The sequence below is a fragment of the Bufo bufo genome, chromosome 3 (genome assembly GCF_905171765.1).
Source record: "Bufo bufo chromosome 3, aBufBuf1.1, whole genome shotgun sequence".
NCBI classification, from domain to species: domain Eukaryota; kingdom Metazoa; phylum Chordata; class Amphibia; order Anura; family Bufonidae; genus Bufo; species Bufo bufo.
Window position 1 is genome coordinate 696,061,787 of NC_053391.1, and position 20,778 is coordinate 696,082,564.

At 43.7% G+C, this 20,778-nt stretch overlaps 3 protein-coding genes and 1 long non-coding RNA gene across 4 annotated transcripts in view; 2 read left to right on the forward strand and 2 right to left on the reverse strand.

The window, feature by feature from the left end:
* Nucleotides 1-20,778, reverse strand: part of LOC120996578 — a 625,207-nt gene that overhangs the window by 380,387 nt on the left and 224,042 nt on the right. The gene's annotated exons all lie outside the window — the stretch shown is intronic.
* LOC120996580 (zinc finger protein interacting with ribonucleoprotein K-like) overlaps nucleotides 1-20,778 on the forward strand; it is a 655,167-nt gene that overhangs the window by 260,884 nt on the left and 373,505 nt on the right. The gene's annotated exons all lie outside the window — the stretch shown is intronic.
* The window catches only part of LOC120996583 (oocyte zinc finger protein XlCOF6.1-like), a 166,979-nt gene that overhangs the window by 94,746 nt on the left and 51,455 nt on the right, over nucleotides 1-20,778 (forward strand). The gene's annotated exons all lie outside the window — the stretch shown is intronic.
* LOC120996600 lies at nucleotides 6,912-12,881 on the reverse strand. Its single transcript, XR_005777811.1, has 3 exons — nucleotides 12,867-12,881; nucleotides 10,477-10,478; nucleotides 6,912-7,021 (listed from the first exon to the last, which is right to left on the reverse strand). It is a non-coding gene; the product is annotated as an uncharacterized LOC120996600 (long non-coding RNA).

The following is a 20,778-nucleotide window of genomic DNA, read 5'->3' on the forward strand; positions in this document are numbered from 1 at the left end:
GTCTTTTTGTCGAGATATTTCTCTCACCCAGCATGGGTATATGTAAAATGATACCCCAAAACACATTGCCCAACTTCTTCTGAGTACGGAGATACCAGATGTGTGCCACTTTTTTGCGTTCATTTTGCTTTGTAGCCAACCTCCTAAACTCAGAGCAATAAATCTCAGCGGAACGATCACCCTGACGAAGGCCGCGCAGGTTGGTTTCGTCTAGAGAGGTCAGATCCGGATCATCATAGATAAGACCCAAAGCTTCGAAAAATTCATCTACCGACCGGAGAGACTGCGATCTGGTCGGCAGAGAAAAAGCCCATGACTGCGCATCCCCCTTAAAGGGGTATTATCATCTTAATGATCACTGGTAAATCTGTTAATGATTTATCAGTGATCATTTTTCAAAATATATTTTATTAACAAATCCCCACCCTTAGAAAAAAAATAAACCTATACTTACCTGACTGTTGTCTTCCGTCTGCCCTGGTTACGGCCACCGCTCTTCTCAGGAATCGCGGTGGCCGCGCATGCGCAGAAGACTTTTCTTTTTTTCTCCCTGCCGGCCGCGCGCTGTACTGAACGCGCACGCCGAGTCCGCGCATGCGCCCTAGTGACTTCTTCCTGGCAAGTATACTATATTGGCCAGGAAGAAGTCACCAGGGAGCATGCGCGGACTCGGCGTGCGCGTTCAGTACAGCACGCGGCCCGGCCGGGAGAAGACATCAATGAAGATGGAGCCTGTCCCCTGACGAGTGCCGAAACCAGGAAGTGGACGGCGCGCCGGGAGCAGTTAAGTATGAAATAGCCTGTTGAGAAAACCCCTTTAAGCAAGGAAATAACCACACCGACTCGCCAGATGAGTGTGGACGTAGCCTAAAATACAGTTTGCACGCCTCCCTAAACAAAATGAAATTATCACGTCCCCTAAACAACCTGTCCGGGAGGGCAACTTTAGGTTCAAGGCAGGCCTGGTAACCACCACCACCACCAACCTGTGGTCTCTGCATGCTCGAGATGGTCGTGCGGAGGTCAGCTACCTCCAAAAACCTGGATCCACGGCTGCACACAAAACAAAAAAATGACGGCAACACACCCGCCCGGCACCCCCTATAGAAATGCCTATTCTTGTCCGCAAGCTGCGGAGAAGAATAGGACATGTTCTATCTTTTGCGGAGCTGCGGACCCGAAGATCGGAGCCGCGCTCCGCAAATGCGGATAGCACACTGTGTGCTGTCCGCATCCATTACGTCCTCATAGAAAATGAATGGGTCCGCACCCGTTCCGCAAAATTGCAGGAACGGATGCGGACCCATTTGCGGACGTGTGAATGGAGCCTTACAGCGGTGCTATACCTACTATACATGAAGGATGAAAGCTCTTTGTGCACATTTTAATCAAATGTGTCGGGCCCATCTACCAACGTCAAGGTGACTTCAGCAGATGAGAACCTGTGACAGAACTGCCTCTCTTGGGCCCAATTGAGGGCTGTAGTACATGAGCGAGTCCACTGCGGGAATCACACTCCGTGTGCGAGCGTCATCCTCCGATCTGGACTTTCAGGAGCGCAGGGCGTTATACTGATTTATAATGCTGAGTGCCTCTGCTTGACCTTAGTTCTATAGGATTATAGTCATATAAAGCTGTGACTGGGATTCTCTAAAAATAACGTCAGAGACACACAGCATTATAAATCAGTATAACGCCCTGCGCTCCTCGGAGGATGACGCGCGCACGCGGAGCGTGGTTCCTGCAGCGGACTCGCTCGTGTGCCACAGCCCTTAGGCCTACAATGTTCAGGGCGGTGTAGGAACCAGCTAGATTTATACTCTGCTCGGGGCGGGTTCACATTAACCTTAGGAATTCTGTTGTGTTCCGTTATAACGGAATTTTGGGACGAATACAAAACGGAACCCGTTAAGAGGCTCCATGTCAATCGGCATAAATAATGGTTCTGTTTTTTCCCATTATGCAGAACGGAAAAAACAGAACTGTTCTAGAGGAGGACTATAGCGGGATTTCTAACGCTGATGTGAACCCGCTCTTAGGAGTCCGGGGCAGATGGGCGGAGGGCGTCATCTCCCTCCAAACCTCGCCCCGCACACGGCAGCGCTCCTGTCACCGCGTCCTCTAAGCGTTCCTGCTTCCTGTAGATCACGTGATATTTCTCTATCTCCGGTCGTTGCGGACGCAGCAAAACCCAATATATCTGTTATTTCTCTTTATCAGAGAAGGAGGATTTTTACACTTGAAAATGTTTTTTTTTTTTTTTTTCACTTTTTCTAGTTTACACTCAGAAGAGATCTGGGCGATATTCACCAGCGCACGCGTCTACCTGGAACTGGTTCTGATCCATTATCTCCAGCTACAGGCGGAACACAGAGCAGCACAACCTCCACTGCAGAGCCGGTCTGGGCCTGATCTCTAACACACAGTCCCATGTAAATATCACCCAACCCTCCAGTCTTCTCTCACATACAGTCCCATGTAAATAACATCTAGCTGGCCCCATCATGTAGCTGGCCCTCCCGGTGTCTCCTGACTCTTCTCCTCACTCTCTTAACAGCTCAGCAGCGGGACACGTGGAGGGAGAGGGCGGAGCCTGAGGAGAAGCCACGCCCACTCCTGCCTCTATTAGTGATGGGATTCCCGCTCTGTGGCTCCACATGGAATTCTATTGCACTGTTACCGCCCCTCCCCCTCACTGCCCCGCCCCTCCCCCTCACTGCCCCGCCCCTCCCCCTCACTGCCCCGCCCCTCCCCCTCTCTGCCCCGCCCCCTCTTCCTGCTTTTGGTTCTCTTTGGCTCAGTGTCCGGCGCCGATCACTATTCTACAGCCTCCTGCACAGAGAGCACCCCCCGAACTGCTCCAGAGGTAAGTGCTCCTGTGTGAGGTGTGTACTGTGTGTGTGTAATATGTGTGAGGTGTGTACTGTGTATATGTGATATGTGTGAGGTGTGTACTGTGTGTATGTAATATGTGTGAGGTATGTACTGTGTATATGTAATATGTGTGAGGTGTGTACCGTGTGTATGTAATATGTGTGAGGTATGTACCGTGTGTATGTAATATGTGTGAGGTGTGTACTGTATGTATGTAATATGTGTGAGGTGTGTACTGTGTGTATGTAATATGTGTGAGGTGTGTACTGTGTGTATGTAATATGTGTGAGGTATGTACTGTGTATGTAATATGTGTGAGGTATGTACTGTGTGTATGTAATATGTGTGAGGTGTGTACTGTGTGTATGTAATATGTGTGAGGTATGTACTGTGTATGTAATATGTGTGAGGTGTGTACTGTGTGTATGTAATATGTGTGAGGTATGTACTGTGTATGTAATATGTGTGAGGTATGTACTGTGTGTATGTAATATGTGTGAGGTATGTACTGTGTATGTAATATGTGTGAGGTGTGTACTGTGTGTATGTAATATGTGTGAGGTGTGTACTGTGTGTATGTAATATGTGTGAGGTATGTAATATGTGTGAGGTATGTACTGTGTGTGTAATATGTGTGAGGTATGTACTGTGTGTATGTAATATGTGTGAGGTAAGTACTGTGTGTATGTAATATGTGTGAGGTAAGTACTGTGTGTATGTAATATGTGTGAGGTATGTAATATGTGTGAGGTGTGTACTGTGTGTGTAATATGTGTGAGGTATGTACTGTGTGTATGTAATATGTGTGAGGTAAGTACTGTGTGTATGTAATATGTGTGAGGTATGTACTGTGTGTATGTAATATGTGTGAGGTATGTACTGTGTGTATGTAATATGTGTGAGGTATGTACTGTGTATATGTAATATGTGTGAGGTGTGTACCGTGTGTATGTAATATGTGTGAGGTATGTACCGTGTGTATGTAATATGTGTGAGGTGTGTACTGTATGTATGTAATATGTGTGAGGTGTGTACTGTGTGTATGTAATATGTGTGAGGTGTGTACTGTGTGTATGTAATATGTGTGAGGTATGTACTGTGTATGTAATATGTGTGAGGTATGTACTGTGTGTATGTAATATGTGTGAGGTGTGTACTGTGTGTATGTAATATGTGTGAGGTATGTACTGTGTATGTAATATGTGTGAGGTATGTACTGTGTGTATGTAATATGTGTGAGGTATGTACTGTGTATGTAATATGTGTGAGGTGTGTACTGTGTGTATGTAATATGTGTGAGGTGTGTACTGTGTGTATGTAATATGTGTGAGGTATGTACTGTGTGTATGTGATATGTGTGAGGTGTGTACTGTGTGTGTAATATGTGTGAGGTATGTACTGTGTGTATGTAATATGTGTGAGGTGTGTACTGTGTATGTAATATGTGTGAGGTATGTACTGTGTATATGTAATATGTGTGAGGTATGTACTGTGTATGTAATATGTGTGAGGTGTGTACTGTGTGTATGTAATATGTGTGAGGTGTGTACTTTGTGTATGTAATATGTGTGAGGTATGTACTGTGTATGTAATATGTGTGAGGTATGTACTGTGTATGTAATATGTGTGAGGTATGTACTGTGTGTATGTAATATGTGTGAGGTGTGTACTGTGTGTATGTAATATGTGTGAGGTATGTACTGTGTGTATGTAATATGTGTGAGGTATGTACTGTGTGTATGTAATATGTGTGAGGTATGTACTGTGTGTATGTAATATGTGTGAGGTATGTACTGTATGTAATATGTGTGAGGTATGTACTGTGTGTATGTAATATGTGTGAGGTGTGTACTGTGTGTATGTAATATGTGTGAGGTGTGTACTGTATATATGTAATATGTGTGAGGTGTGTACTGTGTGTGTGTAATATGTGTGAGGTATGTACTGTATGTAATATGTGTGAGGTATGTACTGTGTATGTAATATGTGTGAGGTATGTACTGTGTATGTAATATGTGTGAGGTATGTACTGTGTATGTAATATGTGTGAGGTGTGTACCGTGTGTATGTAATATGTGTGAGGTGTGTACTGTGTATGTAATATGTGTGAGGTATGTACTGTGTATGTAATATGTGTGAGGTGTGTACCGTGTGTATGTAATATGTGTGAGGTATGTACTGTGTGTATGTAATATGTGTGAGGTATGTACTGTGTGTATGTAATGTGTGAGGTATGTACTGTGTGTATGTAATATGTGTGAGGTAAGTACTGTGTGTATGTAATATGTGTGAGGTAAGTACTGTGTGTATGTAATATGTGTGAGGTATGTACTGTGTGTATGTAATATGTGTGAGGTGTGTATGTAATATGTGTGAGGTGTGTACTGTATGTAATATGTGTGAGGTATGTACTGTGTGTATGTAATATGTGTGAGGTATGTACTGTGTGTATGTAATATGTGTGAGGTATGTACTGTGTGTATGTAATATGTGTGAGGTGTGTACTGTGTGTATGTAATATGTGTGAGGTATGTACTGTGTATGTAATATGTGTGAGGTATGTACTGTGTATGTAATATGTGTGAGGTATGTACTGTGTATGTAATATGTGTGAGGTGTGTACTGTGTATGTAATATGTGTGAGGTATGTACTGTGTATGTAATATGTGTGAGGTATGTACTGTGTATGTAATATGTGTGAGGTGTGTACCGTGTGTATGTAATATGTGTGAGGTGTGTACTGTGTGTATGTAATATGTGTGAGGTATGTACTGTGTGTATGTAATGTGTGAGGTATGTACTGTGTGTATGTAATATGTGTGAGGTAAGTACTGTGTGTATGTAATATGTGTGAGGTAAGTACTGTGTGTATGTAATATGTGTGAGGTATGTACTGTGTGTATGTAATATGTGTGAGGTGTGTATGTAATATGTGTGAGGTGTGTACTGTATGTAATATGTGTGAGGTATGTACTGTGTGTATGTAATATGTGTGAGGTATGTACTGTGTGTATGTAATATGTGTGAGGTATGTACTGTGTGTATGTAATGTGTGAGGTATGTACTGTGTGTATGTAATATGTGTGAGGTAAGTACTGTGTGTATGTAATATGTGTGAGGTAAGTACTGTGTGTATGTAATATGTGTGAGGTATGTACTGTGTGTATGTAATATGTGTGAGGTGTGTATGTAATATGTGTGAGGTGTGTACTGTATGTAATATGTGTGAGGTATGTACTGTGTGTATGTAATATGTGTGAGGTATGTACTGTGTGTATGTAATATGTGTGAGGTATGTACTGTGTGTATGTAATATGTGTGAGGTATGTACTGTGTGTATGTAATATGTGTGAGGTATGTACTGTGTGTATGTAATATGTGTGAGGTATGTACTGTGTGTATGTAATATGTGTGAGGTGTGTACTGTATGTAATATGTGTGAGGTATGTACTGTGTGTATGTAATATGTGTGAGGTATGTACTGTGTGTATGTAATATGTGTGTACTGTGTGTATGTAATATGTGTGAGGTATGTACTGTGTATGTAATATGTGTGAGGTATGTACTGTGTGTATGTAATATGTGTGAGGTAAGTACTGTATATAGGTAATATGTGTGAGGTATGTACTGTGTGTACGGAGACTTGTCATGTAATGGTCGTCCCCGGTGCCGCGATGTCACAGACAATACCGACCGATTTATTTATTTTTCTTTTTTCATCATCGTCTTCCAGAGCTAGAACTTCTTTTTTAGAGGTGACATTTTTGGGTTCCACATAATTTACTGATTAAGGGCTTATTCACACGACCGTGTGAAGCCCGTATTGCGGACCACATTTGCGGATCCACAATACACGGGTCCCGTTCTGTGGCCATTCAGAACCATGGATGTGGACCCATTCATTTCAATGGGTCCGGAGATACGGAAGCGCACTCTGAGGTTCCGTTCCGTGCTTCCGCACCGCAGAAACAGAGCTTGCTCTATCTTTTTGCGGAACGCAGGGATCGCAGACCCATTCAAGTGAACGGGGCCGTGATCCCTATGCGGCTGCCACACGGCAGGTGCCCGTGCTTAGCGCACCACAATTAGCGGTCCACAGCACGGGCTTCACGCGGTCGTGTGAATAAGCCCTAAGGCTACTTTCACACTTGCGGCAGAGTGATCCAGCAAGCCGTTCCATCGTCGGCAATCTGCACGCAACCGGACAGCATTTGTAGACGGATCCGTCTCTCCGCTTGTCATCTGGAGAAACGTTATATATTTTTTTTCACATTTTTATTATTGCAAGGCCGGATCCGGCATTCAGGCAAGTGTTCAGTTTTTTTGGGCTGGAGATAAAACCGTAGCATGCTGCGGTATTATCTCCGTCCTGAACTGAAGACGTCCTGATGCATCCTGATCGGATCGCTCTCCATTCAGAATGCACGGGGTTAAAACCGATCAGTTCTTTTCCGGTATTGAGCCCCTAGGACGGAACTCTGTGCCGGAAAAGAAAACCGCTAGTGTGAAAGTACCCTAAGGGCTCGTTTACACAACCGTATATTTTTTCCGTTCCTTTTTTTTTATTTTTTGCCGACCGTATATGGAACTATTCATTTCATTGCGTCCGCAAAAAAAACGGAAGGTATTCAGTTTCCGTATGTCCATATTTCCGTTCCGCTAAAAGATAGAACTTGTCCTATTATTGTCTGCATACGGATATGGATAGGACTGTTCTATGAAGGGCCAGCTGTTCCGTTCCACAAAAAACGGAATGCGGACCGCAAAATGCATACGGTCGTGTGAACAAGCCCTAACTGTTAACCTTTTCTAGGAGGGAGATGGGGCCGTACCGCCACTGAGGTTTATTGGGCACAAATAACATAAGAACTTTACTCTGTGGGTCGGGACCACATGTAGGATTTTTGTGCTTTACTACTTTTGTGCAGTAAAAACCCTTTCTTTTTGCATCACCGCATCCCCAGACCCATAACTTTTTTAGTTTTCTTTCTACGGAGCCGTGTGGAGCCCTGATTTTTGCGAGATGACCTGCAGTTTATTGGTTCATTGCTATCATTTTGGGGTACATATCACTTTTTTTATGTTTTTTTTTAATTTTTTTTTACAGCGTTCACTGTACAGGATAATTTACATGATATTTGCAGAGTGCGGGTCATTATGGATGTGGCGATACCAAACATGGGAGAGATTTTTATTTATTTTATTTTTTGCCATTGATGAGCTTTTTTTTTTTTTATGGGGGAAAACAGACACCAGGCAGGGTCAAGGACGTTTAAGCAGTATATATGTCCATCAGAGGGGGCTCTTATCGGCACCCCATGAATGAGATTGTGGGATGCCGGTGTGAGCAGGCTGCGGCCTGATGAAGACATGCAGTGTGTCCTGACCCGCCGCGCCTGCTGGTGGAAATCTCTATAGAACTGATAGGAAAATACTAGTGACGAGCGAAGCAAGCTTCGTTCAAAGCTTCGGAATAATACTGTACTCAGTAAGTTATTCGGGAAGTCGCGCGTGACTTTGTCGAATAACTTTGGTATTTGGAAAACCACTTTAAAATTTGAAACGGAACTCGTCTTCGGTTCTTCTGACTAGTACCTCGGAACCGAAGCTGAGTTTGGTTTCAAGTTTTAATGTGGTTTTCCACTTTAAAAAAAAAAAATCAAATACCAAAGTTATTCAACGAAGTCACGCGCAGCTTCGCAAATAACTAACTTAAGCTCCTCGGAGCCCATACATTCTAATCCTGTACGGAGACTGATCTCTGTGCAGTATTATTCCCAAGTTTTGAAGGAAGCGTCCGAAGCTCGCTTTGCTCGACGCTAGAAAATACATCACACACTGCGTGAACCGTGCAATGTACTTCAGAAGAGATCAACAGATCAAATAAAAATCTATTGTGGAACTTGGAGACTTAGAAACCTTTCCGATCTTTTTCGGATCTCGCCGCGCTCTTCTCATTGACGATCTCACTGTGTAACCCACAGAGTCTGATCCACCCTGAGACGGCGCAGGACCTTCAGGAGTAGAGCCTCCATCTTCAGAGTCTCCTGATCCGCTCTTGGATTGTCCTAGGCTAATACATGTCCCATTTGAAGCCCCCCTGATGCTCCCCTAGTGTAGAAACTCCAAAAAAGTGGCCCGATTTTAGAAACTACGGGATAGGGTGGCAGTATTGTTGGTACTAGTTTAGGGTACATATGATTTTTGGTTGCTCTATATTACACTTTTTGTGAGGCAAGATAACGAGAAATAGCTGTTTTGGCACCGTTTAAATTTTTTGTTATTTACAACATTCATCTGACAGGTTAGATCATGTTATATTTTTATAGACCAGGTTGTCACGGATGCGGCGATACCTCATATGTATACATATTTCTTTATTTATGTAAGTTTTTTACACATTGATTTCTTTTTTGAAGCAAAAAAATCATGTTTTAGCGTTTCCATAGTCTGAGAGCCATAATTTTTTCAGTTTTTAGGCGATTACCTTGGGTAGGGTATGATTTTTGCGGGATGAGATGACGGTTTGATTGGCACTACCTTGGGGTGCGTGTGACTTTTTGATCACTTGCTATTACACTTTTTGTGATGTAAGGTGACAAAAAATGGTTTATTTAGCACAGTTTTTATTTTTTACAGTGTTCATCTGAGGGGTTAGGTCATGTGATATTTTTATAGAGCCCGTCGATACAAACGCGGCGATGCCAAATATGTTCACTTTTTTTTCTTCCCTATATTTTTACAATTTTTTTTTTTTTACTTTATATAAGTTTTACACAAAAACAAAAAAATGTTTGTGTCTCCATATTCTGAGCCATAGTTTTTTTTTATTTTTTTGGCGATTGTCTCAGGTAGGGGCTAATTTTTTTGCGGGATGAGGTGACGGTTAGATTGGTACTATTTTGGTTGGCAAACGCCTTTTTGATCTCTTGCTGTTGTTGTACTTTTTGTGATGTAAGGTGACAAAAAATGCTTTATTTAGCACAGTTTTTTTTATTTTTTACGGTGTTCATCTGATGGGTTAGGTCATGTGATATGTTTATAGAGCCGGTCGATACGGACGCGGCGATATCTAATATGTATACTTTTTTATTTATTTATTTTTGTTTCCCCCTATTTTTTTACAATTTTTTTTTACTTTATTTGGGGAAAATTACGTTTTTTGTTTATTTTTACTTGAAACTTTTAATTTTTTGGGGAAAACTTTATTTTTGAAACTTTTTTTTTCACTTTATTTTTTGTCCCAATTTGGGACTTGAACTTTTGGGGGTCTAATCCTTTACAATGCATTCCAATACTTCTGTATTGGAATGCATTGGCTGTATGAGTAATACTGTGTGTATTACTCATACAGCTTCCGGCCTGTGAGATCCAGGGGGCTTCGATGCCATCGGGTCCCCCCTGAATTGATACGGGGGGGTCCCCCCCGGCGTTGTGACAGGATGCCCGCTGAATGATTTCAGCAGGCATCCTGTTCCTTCTAACCCCCGCCGCAATGTACTTTTAAAGTTAGAACATACCGGTACGTCCTAAGTCCTTAACCCCTTAAGGACTCAGCCCTATTTCACCTTAAGGACTTGGCCATTTTTTTGCAAATCTGACCACTGTCACTTTAAGTGCTCATAACTTTAAAACGCTTTGACTTATCCAAGCCATTCTGAGATTGTCTTTACATCACATATTGTACTTCATGACACTGATAAAATTGGGTCAAAAAAGTTTATTTTTTTGCATAAAAAATACCATATTTACCCCAAATTTTTAAAAATTAGCAAATTTCAAAGTTTCAGTTTCTCTACTTCTGTAATACATAGTAATACCCCCAAAAATTGTGATGACTTTACATTCCCCATATGTCTACTTCATGTTTGTAGCATTTTGGGAATGATATTTTATTTTTTTGGGATGTTACAAGGCTTAGAAGTTTAAAAGCAAATTTTGCAATTTTTCAGAAATTTTCAAAATCCCACTTTTTATGGACCAGTTCAGGTTTGAAGTCACTTTGTGAGGTTTACATAATAGAAACCACCCAAAAATGACCCCATTCTAGAAACTACACCCCTCAAGGTTTTCAAAACTGTTTTTACAAACTTTGTTAATCCTTTAGGTCTTCCACAAGACGTCATGGCAAATGGACATAAATTTTATGAATTTTGATTTTTTGAAACATTTTCCAATATAATCAATTTTTCCCAGGAGTAAAACAAGGGTTAACTGCCAAACAAAACTCAAAATGGGTTGCCCTGATTCTGTAGTTTGCAGAAACACCCCATATGTGGTCGTAAACTACTGTTTGGCTGAACGGGAGCACATAGAAGGAGGGGAACACCATAGGGATTTTGGAAGGCAGATTTTGCAGGACTGGTTTTGTTTATACCATGTCCCATTTGAAGCCCCCTGTTGCACCCCTAGAATAGAAATTTCAAAAAAGTGACTCCATCTAAGAAAGTACACCCCTCAAGGTATTCAAAACTGGGTTTACAAACATTGTTAACCCTTTAGGTGTTCCACAAGAGTTAATGGCAGATGGAGAAACAATTTAGAAATTTCTATTTTTTGGAAAATTTTCCATTTTAACTAGGGCTGCAGCTAACGATTATTTGAATAATCGATTAGTTGCCAATTAATTTCTACGATTAATCGGGAGAAATGACAAAATTTTAAAACAAAGTGGTTTATATGATTTTACTTGAAAAATTATGTTCAAAGGCCATATTAAAACAAATTGTGGATGGCGCTGTTATGGGGGGATCTGTGGACAACACTATTATGGGGAGGATCTGTGGGTGATGCTGTTATGGAGAAGGGGGATCTGTGGATGGCGCTGTTATGGAGAGGGGGATCTGTGGGTGATGCTGTTATGGAGAGGGGGATCTGTGGGTGGCGCTGTTATGGAGAGGGGGATCTGTGGGTGGCGCTGTTATGGAGAGGGGGATCTGTGGGTGGCGCTGTTATGGAGAGGGGGATCTGTGGGTGGCGCTGTTATGGAGAGGGGGATCTGTGGGTGGCGCTGTTATGGAGAAGGGGGATCTGTGGGTGGCGCTGTTATGGAGAGGGGGATCTGTGGGTGGCGCTGTTATGGAGAGGGGGATCTGTGGGTGATGCTGTTATGGAGAGGGGGATCTGTGGGTGGCGCTGTTATGGAGAGGGGGATCTGTGGGTGGCGCTGTTATGGAGAGGGGGATCTGTGGGTGGCGCTGTTATGGAGAGGGGGATCTGTGGGTGGCGCTGTTATGGAGAGGGGGATCTGTGGGTGGCGCTGTTATGGAGAAGGGGGATCTGTGGGTGGCGCTGTTATGGAGAGGGGGATCTGTGGGTGGCGCTGTTATGGAGAGGGGGATCTGTGCACTGTTATGGGCATAACAGTGCACAGATCCCTTTCCCCATAACAGTGCACAGATCCCTTTCCCCATAACAGTGCACAGATCCCCCCTCCCCATAGCAGTGCCATAGACCGATCCCCCTCCCCATAACAGCCCCGGCCCTGCTGCTCACAGCAGACTAATCACTCACTGCATCTTTATTTTACCTTACAATCGTGACGCTCCAGTAACAACTCTGCAGGCAGAGCGGAGGGCGGCGTAACGTCACTTACTCACGTGACGCACCTGCTCCGCCCACTTTATGAATGAAGGAGGCGGAGCAGGCGCGTCACATGAGTAAGTGACGTTACGCCGCCCTCCGCTCTGCCTGCAGAGTTGTTACTGGAGCGTCACGATTGTAAGGTAAAATAAAGATGCAGTGACTTAAAGTAAACCGCATAGCAACGAATCGGACGATTATTCGATAACTGGATTCGTCGACAACGAATCCAGTTATCGATTAATCGTTGCAGCCCTAATTTTAACCCTTACTTTATTACTGGAAAAAATGGGTTAACAGGCAAACAAAACTCAATATGGGTTGCCCTGATTCTGTAGTTTGCAGAAACACCCCATATGTGGTCGTAAACTACTATTTGGCTAAACGGCAGGACATAGAAGAAGGGGAACACCATATGGGTTTTGGAAGGCAGATTTTGCTGGACTGGTTTATTTACACCATGTACCCTTTCAAGCCCCCCCCTTGAACCCCTAGAGTAGAAACTCCATAAAAGTGACCCCATCTAGGAAACTACGGGATAAGGTGGTTGTTGTTTTGGGACTATTTTAGGGGTAAATATGATTTTTGGTTGCTCTATATTACTCTTTTTTTGAGGCAAGGTAACAAAAAATTTTAATTCTAAAATTGTTTCTACATTCGCTATTTAGTTTTGTGGAACACCTAAAGGGTTAACATAGTTTGTAAAGTAACTTTTGAATACCTTGAGGGGTGTAGTTTCTTAGATGGGGTCACTTTTTTGGAGTTTCTAGTCTAGGCTACATCAGGGGGGGCTTCTAATGGGACATGGTGTCAAAAAAAAACCACTGCAGTTCCCGAGGTACTCCGGCCTGCTCTTTCCCGGTCCGAAAAGATCAGGGCCTTGAGGACTGGCTCATAGAACTGGAGGAATGTCCCTGTGCTGCCAGCGCTTCGGGATAGTACAAAAGAGTTGTACAAGGCAACCTGTACCAAGTAGACCACAACTTTTTTGTACCATGCCCGGGTTTTGCGCATGACGTTATATGGCGTGAGGACTTGATCAGAGAGATCAACTCCTCCCATATACCGATTGTAGTCGACTATACAATCGGGCTTGAGGACCGTTGCCGCAGTACCTCGCACAGGGACAGGGGTGGTGCTGTTACCGTGGATTGTGGACAGCATAAGGACATCCCTCTTGTCCTTATACCTGACCAGCAACAGGTTTCCACTGGTAAGGGCACGGGTCTCACCCCTGGGGATAGGTACCTGGAGGGGGTAGGCAGGGAGGCCGCGTTGATTTTTCCGCACGGTCCCACAAGCGAACGTGGATCTGGCGGCAAGGGACCTGAACAAGGGAATACTGGTATAAAAGTTATCCACGTACAAGTGGTAACCCTTATCCAGCAGTGGGTACATAAGATCCCACACAAGTTTCTCACTAACACCCAGAGTGGGGGGACATTCTGGTGGTTGAATACGGGAATCTCACCCCTCGTAAAAACAAAATTTGTAAGTGTACCCTGAGGTACTCTCACAAATTTTGTATAGCTTCACGCCATACCTCGCCCGCTTTGTGGGAATATATTGGCGGAAACTGAGTCTCCCCTTGAACGCAACGAGAGACTCATCAACCGCGACCTCCCTTCCAGGTACATAGACCTCCATGAATTTGGCCCCAAAGTGATCGATGACCGGCCGTATTTTATACAGACGGTCATAGGCAGGATCACCTCGGGGGGGACATGCTGCATTATCGGAATAATGCAGACATTTCCGGGTGGCCTCAAATCGGGGACGTGTCATGACCATACTGTACAGTGGGGTCTGGTATAGGACGTCCCCACTCCAGTATTGCCTGACACTGGGTTTTTGGACTAGACCCATATGCAGCACGAGGCCCAAAAATGTCCTCATCTCGGCTGCACTGACCGGCGTCCAGCCACCGGGTCTAGCCAAAAATGAGCCCGGGTTTTGAGCGACGAACTGTTGGGCGTACAGATTCGTCTGCTCCACCATCAGATTCACCAGTGGGTTACTGGTCGGGGGGGGGGGGGGGGGGGGCTGGTGGTGGGGGGGGGGGGGGGTCTGAAAGGTGGAACAGCAGTGGTGAAGCCCGGTGGCAATATAACAGCTCTGCTCCTGGAGGTCCTGAGGTGTATCCGACTGACCGGGTTACACACTGAGATCGCTGACCGAGTGCGGTGTGATCAGAAAAAAATCATAAAGTGACTTCATGTTTTCTGATGCTTCAAGTTTCACAATAACTTTTTATTTGACATTTTATCTCACAGGAGATTAGAGGAACTTGTCTGAAAAGTTGTTTTCATTGTGAGATTGCCTATTATAGTCCCCTTGTGGCACTATGAGATGTTTTATTAAATAAAAAAAAACTAAAACATTATTTCCATTGAAAAACACTAAAAAAAAAAAAAAAAAAAAACTGCCAGAATTGCTGCTCTTGTGAAATACCACCAGGAAGAATACAGTTTAGGCCCCTTGCAGACAAGCGTGTCTGGATTAGGTCCGGATGCGTCCCGGTGCATTGTGGCAAACCCGCGCGAGTAGGAACGCAATTGCAGTCAGTTTTGACTGCGATTGTGTTCCGATGTTCAGTTTTTATCGCACGGATGCAATGTGTTTTGCACGCGCGTGATAAAAAAAACTGACTGTGGTACCCAGACCCGAACTTCTTCACAGAAGTTCCGGTTTGGGTTAGTTGTAGTGTAGATTGTATTATTAGAATACAGAATGCATAGTACAATAGGGCTGGAGGGGTTTAAAAAAAAATCTAAAAATATTTAACTCCCCTTAATCCACTTGTTCGCGCAGCCAGCATCTCTTCTGTCTTCATCTGTGAGCAATAGGACCTTTGATGACGTCAGTGCGTTCATCACATGGTTCATCACATGATCCATCACCATGGTGATGGATCATGTGATGAGCATAGTGACGTCATCAAAGGTCCTATTGCTCACAGATGAAGACAGAAGAGAAGCCGGGCTGCGCGAACAAGTGGATTAGAGGGAGTTAAATAATTATTTAATTTTTTTTTTAAACCCCTCCAGCCCTATTGTACTATGCATTCTGTATTCAGGATGCTATTATTTTCCCTTATAACCATGTTATAAGGGGAAATAATAATGGTCGGGTCCCCATCCCGATCGTCTCCTAGCAACCATGCGTGAAAATCGCACTTGCTTGCGGATGCTTGCGATTTTCACGCAACCCCATTCATTTCTATGGGGCCTGCGTTACGTGAAAAACGCGCAAAGAGGAGCATGCACGTGTGCACAGCCCCATAGAAAAGAATGGGTCCGGATTCAGTGCGGGTGCAATGCATTCCATTGCACCCGTGCGGAATACTCTCCTGTGTGAAAGGGGCCTTATTGTGGCTATCCGGGAGAGTTAACGGCTTCAATCACACAAAGGAAAATACTCAAATAGGGATAGGCCCCCACTCATCTTATACACATGACCGTCCTAAACCGTACATACAGGTCTAATCCTTATTGGATGGGTTAATCTCTCTCTAATCCCCCGTTGGATACACCAATGCATGAACAACACGTGCTTTCTCCATGTTCGTCCTAGCCAACATCTGCTATCAATTACCAGAACATTCTTCATCCTGTCTAATCTAAGACCCTCACCCAAGTGAGTGCTAGCCCCCACCCATACATAAGATTTTCTCCTTCATAGAAACATAGAATGTGTCGGCAGATAAGAACCATTTGGCCCATCTAGTCTGCCCAATATACTGAATACTATGGATAGCCCCCGGCCCTATCTTATATGAAGGATGGCCTTATGCCTATCCCATGCATGCTTAAACCCCTTCACTGTATTTGCAGCTACCACTTCTGCAGGAAGGCTATTCCATGCATCCACTACTCTCTCAGTAAAGTATTACTTCCTTATATTACTTTTAAACCTTTGCCCCTCTAATTTAAAACTGTGTCCTCTTGTGGTAGTTTTTCTTCTTTTAAATATGCTCTCCTCCTTTACCGAGTTGATTCCCTTTATGTATTTAAAAGTTTCTATCATATCCCCTCTGTCTCTTTGCTTATTTGCCACCAAAAGGGAATAAAAAGGAATCAAAGTGTTATGTACCCCAAAAGTGTACCAAGGAAAACAAGTCTTCCTGCAAAAATCAAGCCTTGGTACAGCTCCATAGAAAGAAAATTCGGTGATGGATTTTTTTTTTTATTATACCAAAGTAGTAAAATAAAATAAAAATTTAAGTTTGTTTGGTATCGGTGTAATCATACTGACCAAGAGAGTAAAGTTATTGAGTTATTTATGCTGAAAAATGAAAGCCACAAAAAAAAATTACGGAAAAACTCAGTGGCAGTATTTCTGTTTTTCCCATCCCCCTCTCTGAAAGAGTTAAAGGGGTTGTCTCATCATAGACAATGGGAGCATATCGCTAGGATATGCCCCCATTGTCTTATAGGTGTGGTTCCCACCGCTGCTATCCGCACCCATATTGAGAACAGAGTCTCGAAAGTGAAGGAGGGCTCACTGCGCATGCGTAGCCGCCCTCCATTCATTTCTATGGGACCGCTGGCTTTTTCAGTCAAGCCCATAGAAGTGAATAGGAGTGGTGGGGGGTCATGCACTGTGCGCTCCCATTCACTTCTCTATGGGGAGCCGGCTCGGTGGTGGCCGGAACAGAGTCTTCCAGCCAACACCTTCCTGGGCTCTGTTCCTGATATAGGTGTGGGACCAGCACCTATAAGACAATGGGGGCATATCTTAGCAATATGCCCCCATTGTCTTTGAGACAACCCCTTTAATAAAAGTTAATCGGTAAGTAATGTGTACCCCAAAATGGCACCATTAAAAACTACAAAACAAGCCCCCATACGGTTACATAGATGGAAAAATAAAAGTTATAGCTCTCGGAAGGTGACGGAAAAAAAAATCGCCTTGTCATTCAGGCCCAAAACAAGTATTGCACTACTTTATTTCATGCTTTTCTGTGAAACTAGGAAAAATTTTCTTGATTTCTTTTTTTTGATGGATATGTTGCTCATTTTGAATTTTCACATAGAAATGATAAAATATCAATTATTTTGTTTGGTAAACTCATTTGTTCTCTAGGTAAAGACCGCACGAAAGGCTCCAATGGACATCTCCTGGATCTCCCTATTTATGATGTAGAAAAGAATCCTTTTAATCGTGAGAGAATTCACATCAAAAGACTATTTTCATATTTAGAAAGTAGGAAATATTGTCCTAAGGAAATCAGAACTTAAATGATAAAGATTCACACAGTAGAGAAGCCATTTTCACGTTCAGATTGTGGAAGATTTGTATCCATCTGCTCTTGTTTATCTGAGAATTCACACAGGGAGAGACCATTTTCATGTCCCGAGTGTGAACAGTGGTTTGGTCAGGAATCAAGTGTTATGGAGCCTCAAAGAAGTCACACAAGGAAGAAACCATTTGCATGTTCTGAATGTGACAAATGTTTTACCAAGAATTCCAATCTTATATATCATCTAAGAACTCACACAGGAGAGAAGCCATTTGTGTGTTTTGAATGTGGGAAATGTTTTACAGGTCAAACAAGTCTTGTTATGCATCAGAGAAGTCACACAGGAGAGAAGCCGTATGATAAATCGGCTCTTGCTTATCATATGAAAAATCACAGCGAAGAGAAGCAATTTTCATGTTCTGAATGTGGGAAATGTTTTAACTGTAGATCGAGTCTTGTAATGCATCAGAGAACTCACACAGGAGAGAAGCCATTCTCATGTCCTGAATGTGGAAAGTGTTTTAGCCAGAATGCAAATCTTAAGGAACATCTAAGAATTCACACAGGGGAGAAGCCATTCTCATGTCCTGAATGTGGAAAGTGTTTTAGTCATAATTCGAGTTTTATGTATCATCTAAGAATTCATACAGGGGAGAAGCCATTTTCATGTTCAGAATGTGGGAAATATTTTAAGTATAGGTCACATCTTGCTGAACATCGGAGAACTCACACATGGGAGAAAGCAATTATCATGCCCTGAATGTTGGAAACATTTTAGCCAAAAATCAGGTCTTGTTGAAAGAGTTCATACAGGATAGAAGCCATATTCATTTTCAGAATGTGGAAATGTTTTATTAGTAAATCAGATCTAGTTAACCCCTTAAGGACCCGTGCCTTACATGTATGGCGCTGGTGGACGTGACTTAAGGACCAGCGCTGTGATCGGATAGTTGCAGGAGCTGCGCCTGCCCGATCAGCGGCAGGGGTCCGGCAGTCACTGATAGCAGGTATGTATGTGCTGGCATCGGTGAAAACACTGATGCCTGCATTAACCCTCACACTGCCACGGTCAGTGCTGACCGCGGCATGTGCGGGATCCTGCCAGGTGTGGGGTGGCCATCTGGTCCCCCGCTGCTGTGATCACCTTAATCACAAAAAGTGTAATACCAAGTGATCAAAAAGTCATATGCATCCCAAAATAGTACCAAACAGTCATCTCATACCGAAAAAAATGAGACCCTACATAAGACAGTCGCCTAAAAAAATTAAAAAAACGATGGCTTTCAGAATATGGAGGCACAAAAAAATCCCAAAATAGTGCCAATCAAACCGTCATTTTATCCCGCAATAATGATACCCTACCTAGGACAATCGCCCCAAAAAAAAACAAAAAAACTATGGCTCTCGGACTATGGAGACACTAAAACATGATTTTTTTTGTTTCAAAAATATTGTGTAAAACCATTTTTAAAAAAGTATACATATTAGGTATTGCCACATCTGTTACGACCTGCTCTATAAAAATGTCATATGATCTAACCCCTCAGGTGAACGCCGTAAAAAAGATAAAATAAAAACGGTGTCAACAAAGCCATTTTTTGTCACCTTGCATCACAAAAAAGTGTAATACTAAGCGATCAAAAAGTCATATGCACCCTAAAATAGTACCAAACAGTCATCTCATACCGAAAAAAATGAGCCCCTACATAAGACAGTCGCCCAAAAAATTAAAAAAACTATGGCTTTCAGATAATGGAGGCACAAAAAAATCATAAAAAAAAAAATGCTTTATGTGAAACTGAACAAACAACCCAAAAAAGTAGTCATATTTGGAATTGTCACATCTGTAACAACCTGTTCTATAAAAATACCACATGATTAGCCTGTCAGATGAACATTGTAAATAACAAAAAATAAAAACTGTGCCAAAACAGCTATTTTTTGGTTACCGTGCCTCACAAGAAGTATAATATAGAGTAGGGTTGTTGCGGGTATTGAAATTTCGATACCCAATCAATACTTTTGTACCAGGATTTTCATTTTTTTTCGATACTGGGCTGCGCTTCTGCGCAGTCTAGTATCTCTAAACATGAGCACACTGCTGTCGGCGCGCTCATGCTCTCTCAGCAGCACGGGGAGAAGGAAGCTGTCCTCCCTCCCCCCTGTGCTGCCGCCACTGCCACCAATGGGAAGAGAGGGGCGGAGGAGGGGCGGGCGCACTGCGCCACCAATGATACAACCTTTCCTACACAGAGCGGCGCCCAGAGATGTCCCAGCACTCACCATTATTCCTGGGCGCCGCTCCGTTTGCCCGCTGTGCCCCATTACTGTCTCCTCTCCTGCTCCACATGCTGATTACTATCAGAGCGATGGGGAGGAGACATCAGCTTCACTAGTGGGCGTTCCTTCTCCCTGCGCTGCGATTGGACAGCGCTACAGCCAGGGAGAAGGAACGCCCACTAGTGAAGCTGATGTCTCCTCCCCATCGCTCCGATAGTAATTAGCATGTGGAGCAGGAGAGGAGACAGTAATGGGGCACAGCGGGCGAAACGGAGCGGCGCCCAGGAATAATGGTGAGTGCTGGGACATCGCTCTGTGTAGCCTAATACTTAAAGTTTGGATCCAGGAAAAGTAGACTTTAACACATAATACAGGAGGCGGGTGCCGGCAGCAGAATCGCATTGCCGGCACCCTGCCTCTGACAGGGAGCTGCAATCAGTGGCAGTTAACCCCTCAGGTGCGGCACCTAAGGGGTTAACTGCTGCTGATCTGCCAGTACCCGCCTCCTGTATTAAGGGGTATATATCATTGGTGGCGCTGTGCGCCCCCCCCTCAACCCCCCATCCCATTAAAATCATTGGTGGCACAGTGCGCCGGCCCCTCTCAACCCCCCAGTATTAAAATCCTTGGTGGCAGTGGCCACAGGGTCCTCTCCCCTCCCCCTCATTGGTGGTGCAGTGGCAGCTTCTGATCTGAGCCCCAGCTATGTAAGCCTGGGGCTCTGATCGGTTACCATGGCAGCCAGGACGCTACAGAAGCCCTGGCTGCCATGGTAACATCCCTGATGCTGTGTGCACAGA